The sequence below is a fragment of the Stegodyphus dumicola genome, chromosome 7 (genome assembly GCF_044657685.1).
Source record: "Stegodyphus dumicola isolate Sdum_Otavi_A_Nest chromosome 7, ASM4465768v1".
Lineage (NCBI taxonomy): Eukaryota > Metazoa > Arthropoda > Arachnida > Araneae > Eresidae > Stegodyphus > Stegodyphus dumicola.
Window position 1 is genome coordinate 21,126,497 of NC_140774.1, and position 13,127 is coordinate 21,139,623.

The 13,127-nt window shown below is 34.1% G+C and overlaps 1 protein-coding gene and 1 pseudogene across 6 annotated transcripts in view; both read left to right on the forward strand.

Moving 5' to 3' along the window:
• Positions 1-13,127, forward strand: part of eas (ethanolamine kinase 1) — a 120,553-nt gene that overhangs the window by 95,815 nt on the left and 11,611 nt on the right. The window lies entirely within an intron of this gene.
• LOC146996119 (histone-lysine N-methyltransferase SETMAR pseudogene) lies at positions 2,275-2,796 on the forward strand (annotated as a pseudogene).

The window sequence follows — 13,127 nt, forward strand, 5'->3', positions numbered from 1 at the left end:
AATCGTCTGATTTCTGAATGATGATAGCTTTTGAAATCAGTTTATGATTTCATTGTGACAGAATACTTCTTTGCTTGGGAAAGCTGAAGAAGGCCTTCGTGGAGGACATCGTAAGGGAAATTGGTTCGCATTATTATTGCACATAATGTATTAAATCACGAAAACCCCTTTTAAATCAGTTTGTTTGTGTAAATTCGAAATGGAATCAAACTGCTAAAATAAGTATTCCCCTACTTAATGCACCTATTGAATGCTTGCTTAATAACGAATGTATCTTGTTAAAAGCCGAGAAATTTTCTAAATATCAAACATTCACCATTAATTTATATAAAAATCTGACGTACGTCTAGAAAATTACCTTAAAAAGTGTTTTCGGGATGTTTAAAGTGCATGCGCTTTATTTCTTCCTGAAGTGGAGTCGCTACTTATAGCTTCCTACGTTTCTCATTTCGTAAAATCAAACTTGTTGATTCAAAAATGAAATTTAGATTAAGTCTTATCAACGTGGCCGACTTGCATATTAAACATAACGCATTCTTCCTCTGCATACATTCGTAATATTCAAAAAGTTTTAATTTTGAGAATTTGTACTTGAGATTAAAGTAACAAATTTAAATGATGTAAAAATAATTAATAAATAACAAAAAGAGAAGGAAAAACTGATTGGCATTGTTGCATTTCCCAAAGAAAAGAATAATAACTCAAAAATTAAAAAGAAAGATTAATAATTAATTGAAATTATAACAACGTGCAATTTTTTTAATTTCCTTTTCTTCGTTTTTTTACAGTTTCACCGTTAGTAATTTTACACGGTAAATAACTTAGTATAAAATTCCTGGTTTTAGATGGCCCCTTCAATTACACATTTCCATTTAAAATACACATTTATAAATAGCATGCTGCACAAATTCTAACGGATTGAGACTGCTTTGAATGGTGAATCATTCCAGAAAAGATTCTTCTACATTCTTATCCTTGGTCTTTTTAACTGTTTACTTGCATTCATTTTTTTTTCTATGTATAAGAATTGATATGTTGTAGCAGTATTTGAAATAAACGCACTAAAAATGTATTAGTTAAATCTTAAAATCTTTACACGTTAACTTATCAGCTAAATTCTTAATCTTGAATTAGAGTAAAAAGGATAATTTAAGGTTTAAGGTGAGATTTTCAAAAACTTAGCTGAATCGAAACAGATTTATATTATTATTCTCTTAATTTTTCACTGCTTTTGAAGACGAGAACTGTGTATTGAAATAGTAATTTTTTTTTTTTTTTTTTTTTATTCTTATTCGTACAAACAAAATACCGTACTAGTTGGAATGAATCAAAGTACTACAAACCAGTTTATCCCCCCCAGATTCATTATTATTCCTTTAATCTTTCAAACTTTATTCCCAAAGCCCATTTATTATAAATCACTGTCCAGTAAATAATTTCATAACAACTCAGAAGAATTCATCAACACAAACGTAATATTTCTCACTTGGAATGAAGAGATGAATGATGTCGAAGGAAATTTGTTAAGTTCTTCCAATAATGTTTAGTTTGTGCCACTTAAATCTGATACTATGGCCTTCACTAGGTATCTGGATGTGTTCTTTAGATTATAATTAAAATAGATTTCTTATTATAGTTTTTATTATCAAAATCATAACAAATTATTTATTTTCCTTTCTCTAGCCATAAAAATCATCACAAAGTGATAAGATTCAATTAACGGCATCATAGCAGAGCTTCGGTAAAACTTCCATTTATCAAAAGAATTAACACAATATTTACACCTTCTTTCTTTTAATTTTCGTTTCATTAATTCTAATACTATTGCTTCGCATACCCGACTGAGAAGATAATTTGGTGCCCGACTTTTGTAGAGTAGATAGCTTTAGGAGCGAAATTTTAACTTCACGTTTTATAATATACGACTTTCGAGATATATAGTCCTTAAAGCAACGGAAGTGTCAACGTCTTTCGAATTAACTGAACGCTTGACCAAGCGCTGAAAATCGGGTTGTCCGAAAAATAATGCAGGTTTTTGAAACTGTTTATATTTCCTGTACATTTTTAGCAACAAAAATATTTTGAATTACATTGGTTTATACATCATTTTGAAGCTCTATATTCGCTCTATATTTTTATAATAATCATTTTGTTCCAAAATTATTTAAAAAAATTTTTTGCTACGTGTTTTTGTTTAGATGTCATAACGGGATTTTCGGAAAATTCACTTTTATGAGTACAAGCTCGGCCACAGAGCAGCACAAACTGCTCGAAATGTCAACGAAGTATGGGGCGAAAGTGTTAATGAATCTACAATTCAACCGGTGGTACCAAAAGTTTCGCCGTGGAGAATTTGACTTGGAAGATCAAGAGCTTCATGGACGCTCTTCAGCTGTTGATGACGACGATTTGAAGACTTTAGTTGAAACAAACCCGTGCAAAACTGTTCGAGAGCTTGCGAAGGAGCTTGGCGCAAGCAAAACAACGATTTCTGATCACTTGAATCGTATAGAAAAGTCAAAGAAGCTCGATCAGTGGGTGCCTCACGATTTGAACGAAAATAAAAAAAAAAATCGCCGTTTTGAAGTGTCGTCTGCTCTTCTCCCCAACAAAAACGACCCTTTTCTTGATCGAATTGTTACGTGCGATGAAAAGCGGATTCTCTATAACAACTGGCGACAATCGGCTCAGTGGTTGAACCGCGGTCAGACACCACAGTACTTTCCAAATTTGCACCTAAAGAAAATTATGGTGACTGTTTGGTGGTCTGCGGCCGGTCTCATCCACCACAGTTAAGTACTGTCAGCAAATCAACAAAATGCACCAAAAATTACAACGTGTGTGCTCGGCATTGATCAACAGAAAGGGGCCAGTTCTTCTCTACGACAATGCTCTGCCGCATGTCGTGCAACTGACCCTACAGAAATTGAATGAACTGGGATACGAGACTCTCCCTCTTTCCCCATATTCGCCTGACCTCTCGCTGAGCGATTACCACTTTTTCGGCTCAGGCAAACTCGACGAGTTTTCGCTGTTCGGGTCCCCGCGTTATGACGCTATCCCGGCGTAGACGTTTTTCGATTTTCGAATCTGTGAGGTTTCGAATACCTGGTGAAAAATTCGAAGAAACAAATTGGGGTTCATAACATTAAAGTCTAGGGAGAAACGATGTATGAGTCCGAGGAAAATACTCCAGTAACTGCAGGCCTTGACGGAGATAAGCACGCATGGCAATGGCATATATGGATAAAAGAAATTGCCTATTCTCACTGAATTTTAGAGTCCAAGTGGTGACCAAAAGTTTACATAAATGAATATTAAAATATACAGTAATAGGAAATAATAAAATATACAAAAGAAAAATATATACAATATATACAGCAGACAGCATCCAAAAACAAAACACAGAAAAGTAAGGAAAGTGTACATAAATAAGTTATAGATTACATTATGGTAAATATCTTAAGACCGCAAGCGGCCGTTTACTAATTGTTACATTTGTAAAGTCGTACTGAATGACAGGTATTGTGCTATTGTTGATACTAAGAATATTATTGAAGAATTTCTCAGCCAGTAGGGCAAAGTAAGTATAAATTGTAGGAATTTCTAATTCCTCATGTATTGCCATATTCCTAATGAACCAGCGGCAGTTGGTGGCTTGTCTGAGTGTTACTTTTAGTAGCACTTGAATTTTCTTAATATTTGTGAAGCTGGTATATCCCCAAACAGGGCAAGCGTAAGAAAGTATGGGACGCAAAAGGGTTTTGTAAATGAGCAATTTGTTATCTATAGAGAGAACGGAGTTCCGGCCAGTTAAGGGGGTAAGTGTTCGTTTACGGGCACGGAACTTGCAATAAGCTGTGTAATGCGTGGGGTCCGTGTGAGTCGCCTATCTAAAGTAATGCCTAGGTGTCGGGCTTGCTTAGTCCACTGGATAGGAATATCGTACATGGTAATACAGTCTTCTGAGGCAAAAAATTGATAGTGGAAGATCATTTCAAGAGACCTGGACAGAATCATTTGGAGTTATTGAACAACATAATTGAACAACAAAATAAGCTCAATAAAGTCAAAAAGGAATGTATGAAATCTAAAGTTAGAATGTTAGTGAAGAGATGTCCGGGTTAACGTTTATTGCTGGCCCGGTCTTGAACGGTCTAACGGTCTTGGACCCTCACAAATGACTCTAGCAAAAAAGGCAAAAAATTGATAGTGGAAGATCATTTCAAGAGACCTGGACAGAATCATTTGGAGTTATTGAACACAATAGGAAAGTATTATACATTCTGTGCGGAAAACGTGTTACGTGTCGCACATCTGGTGTTAGACAGCACTTTAACACCAACCATAAGATTGTTCCCGAACTTAATGAAGATGAACGGAAAATGTTTATTGAAGGCAAATTGAGGAATTATAATTACCAGAAAGTTGGTTTTTGCAATTATCTTTCTAAAACAAACCACCTAACAACGGTTAGCTTTCAAATTTCACTGTGCTTGTGAAAACATGGTAAACCGCTCTCCAATGGGATTTAACCAAAGAGGTTTTGGGCACGCCCCCCTCAAAAAAAGTGTTTTGGGCACGCAGGCCCAAAAAGGTTCGCCACCACTGACGTAAAACGTGATATTTCATAAATAAAGGTAACACACAAAACGTTAAAAAACGCCTCTTTGGACGTAATTTAAAATCTGAAAACGTTTCAGATTTTTTTTTTTTTTTAATTTTAAACTTTTGTTTATTATTTATTTTTTATTTTAAGTTGTTTTATTTCAAGTAAAAAAATTTGATCCTATTCTAAAGATATTACCGATTCTTCTGGTTTATTACTGCCACCGTCTCTATCGTTGTAAATTAATTCTGGGGATGTTTTTCCGAGGACTTTATTTATTTATTTATTTATTTATTTCTATTTTTATTTTTATTTATTTATTTATTTATTTATTTTTATTTTATTTTTTATTTATTTATTTATTTATTTATTTATTTTTAATCTTTCGCTTGTCTTTTCGGTGATTTTCTCTTTTGAATACTTGACAAATTTATAGATGACAACACTTCTTTTAAATTTCTGTGAAGGATTTCCAAAATTCGTTTTTCAAATTTCTTTGAGTAACCTCATCTTTAGAGGAAATGGGTCCATTTTCAGTCTTAATGTCAATTCTTCGTTTGGATGTTGTAGAGTTGCGCGCCTCCAACCTGCACGCAACCAAGAGGTGACTGTTGAAACTGGAAAATAGACAGAGTCTTGCTAAGGGTTTAAGTCCCTTTTTATTCAACTTAAGAAATTACAATTGCGTGCTCTTGACGCTCACAAACTACGCCGACCCGGCGGTAAAATAAAATTAAGAACCTGAAAAGAAATAATAACAAGACTCTAACTACGAGGCTCTCTAAAAGTAACTAACCTCACCGCGTTTTACAATACCGCTGCTAATTCAGCAAACTTTGAATATCACGTTGAACGAATAACAATTCTCCGAGGCAAGCACACAGGCCGAAACGCGGGGTTCTTCAATTTCTGGCTAACTACCTCCGCGCTCGTGAAGTAAGAACAGCACATCTCGAACTCGTTTCCTTTCTATTTAACTCAGAATACTTCCGCTGATAATTTGAATCCTTGCGCGTTCTACTAAAATTTACATACTCTGGCATTGGCAGTTCCAGAGGAAAGTAAGGCTTGACAGGAAAGGTGTATTTAATTACGGCAAAGCACACTAGGGCTATCTGCCTAAGGGGAGGGATGTCTTCGTGGAGGACTTTCTAAGGGAAACTGGCTCGTATACTCGTTACACATGGGGAAAACCACGAAAACGCCCATGCAGCCAGCCCGTTCGCGGGATTCGAACCTCGGACCGAACTACCAGTGTTCAGAGACTTTACCGCTCGGCCGCTGGTGGGTGCTTGACATTAAAGACAGTTTAAACTTAAAATAAATGTTAGTTAAAATAAATATAAACCCTACAATGTAGCTACCCAACAGTCCACAACATATTTTTGTTTATTTTCAGGGAACCTATAATTCTTCCTTTTCCTTTGTATAATAACTATTACATGTAACTATGGCACATTTGCACATAGATTTATTGATAAATTTTAATCTAGTTTCATTTAAATAAATAATTGTTAAGAAATCTAGTTATTAAATATATCTAAATTTACAATGATTATCTAAATGTTAATGTTATAAAGTAAAAATCCAATTGTAAGATCTGTGTTAAAGTAAAGATTGTGTTAAAGTAAAGATCCAATTGTAATTCATAAAGCAAAATTACAATATGTATGAAATACTAATAAAAAAATTAAAAAAAAAAAAAAAGATGAAAGCTAAATTTGATTCAAACTTAAAAGTTAAAATGCATGTAGAATAAAGTTTAAATTATATATATATATATATATATATGTAAGATAAAAATATATAATGACTTTAGCATTTAATTGTAAACACAAATTGAAATTCTGTTGACATATATATTTATAAAACTATTTGAGCAAGAAATGTTCGCACTTGAAAACAATCTATTAAAAAGTGTTGTATATCACAGTCTGTGAAGGAAGTAGTAAAGTAGAAATTTTAGAATGTGTATTCTTGAAATAAAGGGTCAAAAAATTTTGGTAAATATTAAAAGAATTATTTCTTTACATTTTATAGTAATTCAGTTATAAGGTTTAAATGATATTAACCTGTTCAGTGCCGCGTTTTAACTCGGCAAGCACGAGTTAACTCGGGTGCGGCACTGAACGGGTTAATAACCTCCCTTTTTTATCCCTTTCAGAAGTACTTATAAATATATATATAATGGAAGAAAAGCAAACTAACTAAAAAAAGGACCTGTGAGGTCAAGAATTTTGCGCATTGAGTTGCAAAATTTGAAATAATATTAAAAAGTAAATTCTTCAAGCTATTGCCTATGAGCTAAAGTGATACTGCGGTTCCTTTGCAAAGTAGTTTAAACACAAAGTAAAGATCCAATTGTAATTCATAAAGCAAAATTACAATATGTATGAAATACTAATAAAGTAAAAAAAAAAAAAAAAAAGATGAAAGCTAAATTTGATTCAAACTTAAAAGTTAAAATGCATGTAGAATAAAGTTTAAACTATATATATATATATATATATGTAAGATAAAAATATATGAATCAGAATTATAATATAACTATAAACATTAATTCTTTCCTCTCTATTCTAAAATCGTAATAACTTCTCTGCATTGCGTCATTTCTAGATCACTCTATGGCCCGCGCAACTCCGATGACGTAATAATTAAGAACTGAAACTGTCGTTGTAAACCAAAACTTTTCTCTTCGCGTGCTTCCATCTTTCATAACTACGCACTTCAGCTTTTGCTCTCTACTGTGCTAAGATGTAATTTCGCTGGCTTGCTTTCTATCTCAACAATATCAAAAATGTAAATCTTCTGTGGAAAGGCACGACTAGAGTGCGAAGTGATTGTGGCCACAAATATCAATTGGAAATAAAAATGGAATTAAAACTGCTTCGACTGCCAAGTTCTTTAGATATTACCAAGTTAGCATTACTAGCATACTACGCAATCAAATTCTTCTTCAGTATGGGTCTAATCACGCATCTACAGTGTTCCGTCTTTTCCTTGTGCTTTTATTATGACATATATATACAAGGGTTGGGGAAAAAGTCATGGCAACTATTTTTTCTTGTAGATATGTGAACAGATCCCTTAACGTATATGTGTCGTGTGAAAGTTCTGCAGTAGTGTGTTTGCAGAACAACAGAAGGCTCTGTGATAGCGAGGGCTCTTAAATCAGTCAGTTGGTGAGTGTCGTGCGAGATGGAAGTAACCTGTGTTGAGCAGCGCGCTTACATCAAAATAGCCGTTCTCCGAGGGATCTGTAATTCAGAAGCACTCAAAAAACTTTCTTTTCTTAATGGTGGATTGGTTCTACTGTTGTTCACAAACCTTAAACAACACGCAGTAGTTCTAATCAATTTGCTAAATGATGAATACCTCTTAATGAATTCGTTCTCAACGGAAGTTTCACCTGTGACTGTGGAGTTCATCACAGCTCCCTTTCGAAGTTCAAGCATTTCCATTATCGTCGAAATCCTTTACTGATTCTGCGAATTTAGGCCAGGGATCGATGCTGTGTAATAACCACTTAGGTCCATGCCACCATATCTCACTATTTCGTTGCTCAGCTAACGTTATTCCTTTCGTGGAATTTGTCTTCGTTCCTCTGCTCAGCATGTCAGCTGGATTTTCCTCTCCAGGGCAATAATTTCAAGACTCCGGTGATGTTTTCTCTCGTATTTCTATTACTCGATGTTAGATGAATGGTTTCCATTTATTTAAATCGCCTTTTATCCAATGTAACGTCACAGAAGAGTCTGACCAAAAATATACATTCATCTGGAGTCTTTTTCTCTAACTGTTCTTTCACATTTGAGGCTAATCACGATGAGTGCCCCCATCAGCTTTAATCTTGGAAGGGACAGCTTCTTCAGTGGAGCTACTCTGGGTTTGGAAATGACAAAACTACTTCCTATTTCACTGTCCGTCGTGACATATCGCAGGTATATTACAGCTCCATATGCCTTCTGACTTGCGTCGGTAAAGCAATGCATTTGAATATCTCTCAATTTAGACTTGTTAGTCCTTCGGAAGTAATGTCGCGGAATGTTTACATTTTGAATCGCTGACAGTTCATTCGTCCACTTTTTCATTCTGTTTTCAAAGTGCAATGGTAACGGATCATCCCAATCTACCCAAAGTTGCCAAATTTCCTGCATTAGTATTTTTGCCCTAATAGTGAATGAACTTATAAATCCAATAACATCGTGAAACTATCCAATACTTTTAAGAACTTCTCTTTTTGCCATTAGCTTTGTTTTCCTTTGAGCTTGTGTAGTTATATTTTGTGGTTCTATCTTCAGATCTTCCTTATAATTCCATTTATATTCCAATACCTTCTGCTCCAGAACTTTCTGGATGTCATCATTTTCGTATTTGTCGAAAACTTCCTGCAGTTTCGCACAAATTGTTTTCCATTTTCGCATGTTGAAACCAGCAGCTTTCAATATGTATCTAATATCTTCATATACAAGTTTAGCTTCGTTTTCATCTTTATCCCCACCTGTTAAATTGTTTTACTGATAAACTTTCATTCAAAAGTTTAACTGCTCTCTGATTTGTTCTCTGATTTATGTGGTGTTTGATAGTAGCGGCGAACAAATAATGAGTCATCCAAAGTACTTTCGTGTTAGGTTTCCCATCCTTGTCTATAGGGTTATTTGCCAACAAAAATCTTACAGCATCCCTATCTTCAGGTAACAGAAAAATTTGGAGAAAGGCTTGTTCGATGTCGGTAGTAAATGCTATATTATGCTATATTATTTTATTAATATCTCTAACAACGGTGGATTTAAATTAGGGCCGGAATAGAGACAATCATTTAAAGAATATTCGTTTTTCGAATGGCTGGATGCATCAAATACAACTTTTAAGGATTTATACTGTTAAAAAACTGGTGTTGAGGCATGTAATAAATTCTTCCTGTTTCTACAGAACTTTGAATAATTTCCTTAGCTATACTCATTTTTAAATGCTTTCGTTAACTGATTGATACTGCTGATGAAGCAGTGGATCGTTTCTCAATCTTTTAACCAGTTTATTAAGGCAAGCTTCTGCGTTTACATAATTCGTTTTTAACTCAGAGACGAATTTTCATTCTAAGGAATTTAACCTCGTATCGCTCTTCTCTGAATTTGATAGTTCTGTTAAAATTCTCTAAAATGTCATTATCTATTTTGCTACTTTCCTTCCCTTGTTCAATTCCCAGTGCTTCTAATTCCCAAAACTGCTTTAACTGTGTTTATCAGGACAGCTATTTCTAGTAATTGCTTTTGGAAACATCACTGGAGTCCTGAGTAGGAACAGGGAGTTTACTTAAACTATGTTCGTGTAAGTGTAGAAGATATCATAAAAGTAGGAAGGGTTAAATTATCTCTTTATTTTCTTACAGCTTACAGCCGTTTTCGCCCTTCGGAATAAAAATACCATTACTTATGGTCTGAAACATAAAAATAAGAACTAAAACTACTTGAATTAAATAAGAACTAAGATTCTTTACAAAGACTAGTAACGCGAAGATTGGCCTTTTAAACTTTACGCATGTAATGAGCAGAATGCAGGAAACAACAATACGTCTTGAAGTATAAAAAAGAACTAAGTTTCTAGCCTCAAAGGCAGACAGCAACTAACTGAAATGCGCGCGCGAGGTAAGGTAGCGAGAAGTCTTTCGCTCTTGGCTAAAAAGCCACAACTTAAATACTTAACAGTTTGCAAGCACAATTTGCATAATCAAATTTGTTCGCTTTTATTCTGGACGGAAATGGAAAATAAGAGAGGAACGACAAAATTTTATATAAAATAAAGGTTAGTAAAACTTAAAATCCTTACATGTTGAGATCAATTTATCGTCAGCAATAATGTCCCTGCTAAAAAATTCACCGTTTTAATCAGTCCGGTCTTGAAGGCTATTTCGGAAAGTTGAAGTCTACCAGTTCTTACTTCATGATAGTAATCTGCTCAGAATCAGCTAACTGTAATTCTATTAATTCTTTGTTAATTTTGAAAATTGAGATAGCAGTAAAGTGTAAATTAGTTGCGCATATTTGGTTAGTTTCTAAAGCTTCAATTTCTATATTTAGGGATGGTTCATTTCTGCTTTCAGTTTTGACTCTCACAACATTGTAATTTTGTTCTACTGCCTGGCTAACCCCAAAGGCAAAAACAGACAGTCTCCTTTCGAATAACAGGTAATTTACACCTTTAATAAAACTTCTCATCGAACCATTGTCTGATAGAATACAAGTTGTTTCTAAATTACCCTTATCAGATAATGGACGTATCATCACGGTGCATGTTTGTAGCAATGTACTGCGGAAAGTTTCGGTTTTTAATTGGCTAGTCTGAAAATCTTCTTTACTTTCTTTACTGGGTGGAATTGCTAATACGATTTAGCTTTTTTCTAATTTGGTTTCGAGCTGGAAACAAATAGACCTATTGTGTTTTTACTACATATTTCATACATTTTTTATTTCTTACATTCCTTTGTTCTACGCTGAGGTTCAAGGCGTAAAAAACAACGAGCTTACCTTCTTAAAATATTTTTATCATCCACGGTTTTAATTTCACAATGCTCAGAATCGTGTGGTTCGTTACAATATATACAATTACTCCTAGCGACTGGAGAAATATATTCATAAATTTTAGTTTATTGCGTTTGTTGTTTATATTATCGTGAACGGGGTGGAGACGATCGCTTGGTTTATGCCTCCAGTTATGAATCATTTTGGCTTGGTGTTTTATTTTTGTTTCTCGACTGTCATTTAATTATGTAGGTCAGCGGTTCTCCACCTTTGACTAATGCGTACCACCTGCACAAAAAACTGAAAAACTTTAGCACGATCACTACATTTTGCAATGTTTATTTTTCTATTTGTCAATGGAAATATTTAAAAAATATATATTTTGCCATTTGTGCAACCTATTAGAACAGTCTCGCTGCTGGAGATAATTTTTTTCCGTGCAGTGCTGCCATTGCTCGCTTTGAAATCGTTAAGTTTATTAATCAAAAATTCGTTAATGTTTTACAAAACATAAAATACATAATAAAACCAATTCCAAATTCCAAATTTGGGCTTCCAGTTGCCTATATTCGAGTAGAAAAGTACGTTATTCAAAATTGGATGGCTCTAGGTACCGTTGTTTTATCACAATGCGAGAAACGTACATACATTTGTTCAGATTCTTCATTATTTAATTTCTTTAAATATCATGCAGAGATTATTATATTTGGTAGCAACAATTTGAAAAGTGAACCGACATTTTAAAACAAAATGCAAAAAGAAATTAATAGTCCTTCTAAGCAAATTGTCCCTTTGGACTAAAAATACTTTGTTTCTTTGCGTACCACCGGTTGAGAATCCCTGGCGTAGGTCTTTTGCGGCTTTCGATTTCTTTCCGAATGAATTCCATTAATTCATTAAAGTTCCATTTTTAGTCATTGTTTCTAGTGAGACTGCATTCTTGTGTAATCTCTGTTGGAATTAATTAAGATTTAACAGTTTATTCATGTGACAATTTATTATCAAATCTTTCCTCCCAAACCTGTTAACAATTCTATTGCTGAATCGTAACTCTCATTTGTAATCGAAAGTTCGGAAACTGCATTATAAGCTACCCACCTAATAACGACTTTAAATAATTGAAATTATTTACTTTCGATAATGAGTCATTGCTGTGTATAGCTGCTTCGAACTGACTTCACAATTCCTGCCAGTTACTTGAATCACCAAAAAAATGTAGAGATAGTTAATTTTGGAAGACGAATAAATTTATTACTTTCGTGTTTGAAATCTGTAGCGGTATTATTAGGAATACTCATACTTTCCTTATCCGAATTTTCGAGTTTATTTAATTCCTTCAATTTTCTTCTTCTCTCTAAATTGTCATAATTGGATTTTCTCTTCGTATTCCAGAGTAGATGTAACTTCGGTGAATTTTCGGACTATGGTAACTTGGCGATTTTTTGGCGAAACTCTGGCAACCAACCCTGCTACAGCAACCTGCTAGTTTTTTTTTTTTTTTTTTTTTTTTTGACGCCATTTTGTTTTCACGAAGTAAAACCATGTTCTTTTTTTTAAAGAACTTTTATGGAACAAAAGTGCTTAATCATGACGAAGATTAGGTCCGAAATTGGGAGAAAGTATAGAATCGCAAACTGCTTGCCGCGCTTTTAAGAATTGCATATACCCGATATCCATGTACGCGTCGACCTATTTTCACTTAAAAAAACATCCCAAAATTGCACAAAAATGGCATTGCGCACACTCTTTCTTGATTTTATCCATGTACACGTCGACCTATTTACACTTAAAAAGTCAAAGAAAATTGACAAAAATCCAATTCTTCTTTTACTCTCGTAAAAAGCGCCAAACAAATAAGTGGGCGATTCTGCACTTTAGCAGCGAAATTGTTTCTCTGTGCTTATTAGCTGAAATCCCGACTGGAATTTTCTGGAAAATGTCACATTACATGTCTCATGATCTCTCATTTCTCTGAGACAAAATAATCTGTGATTCGAACT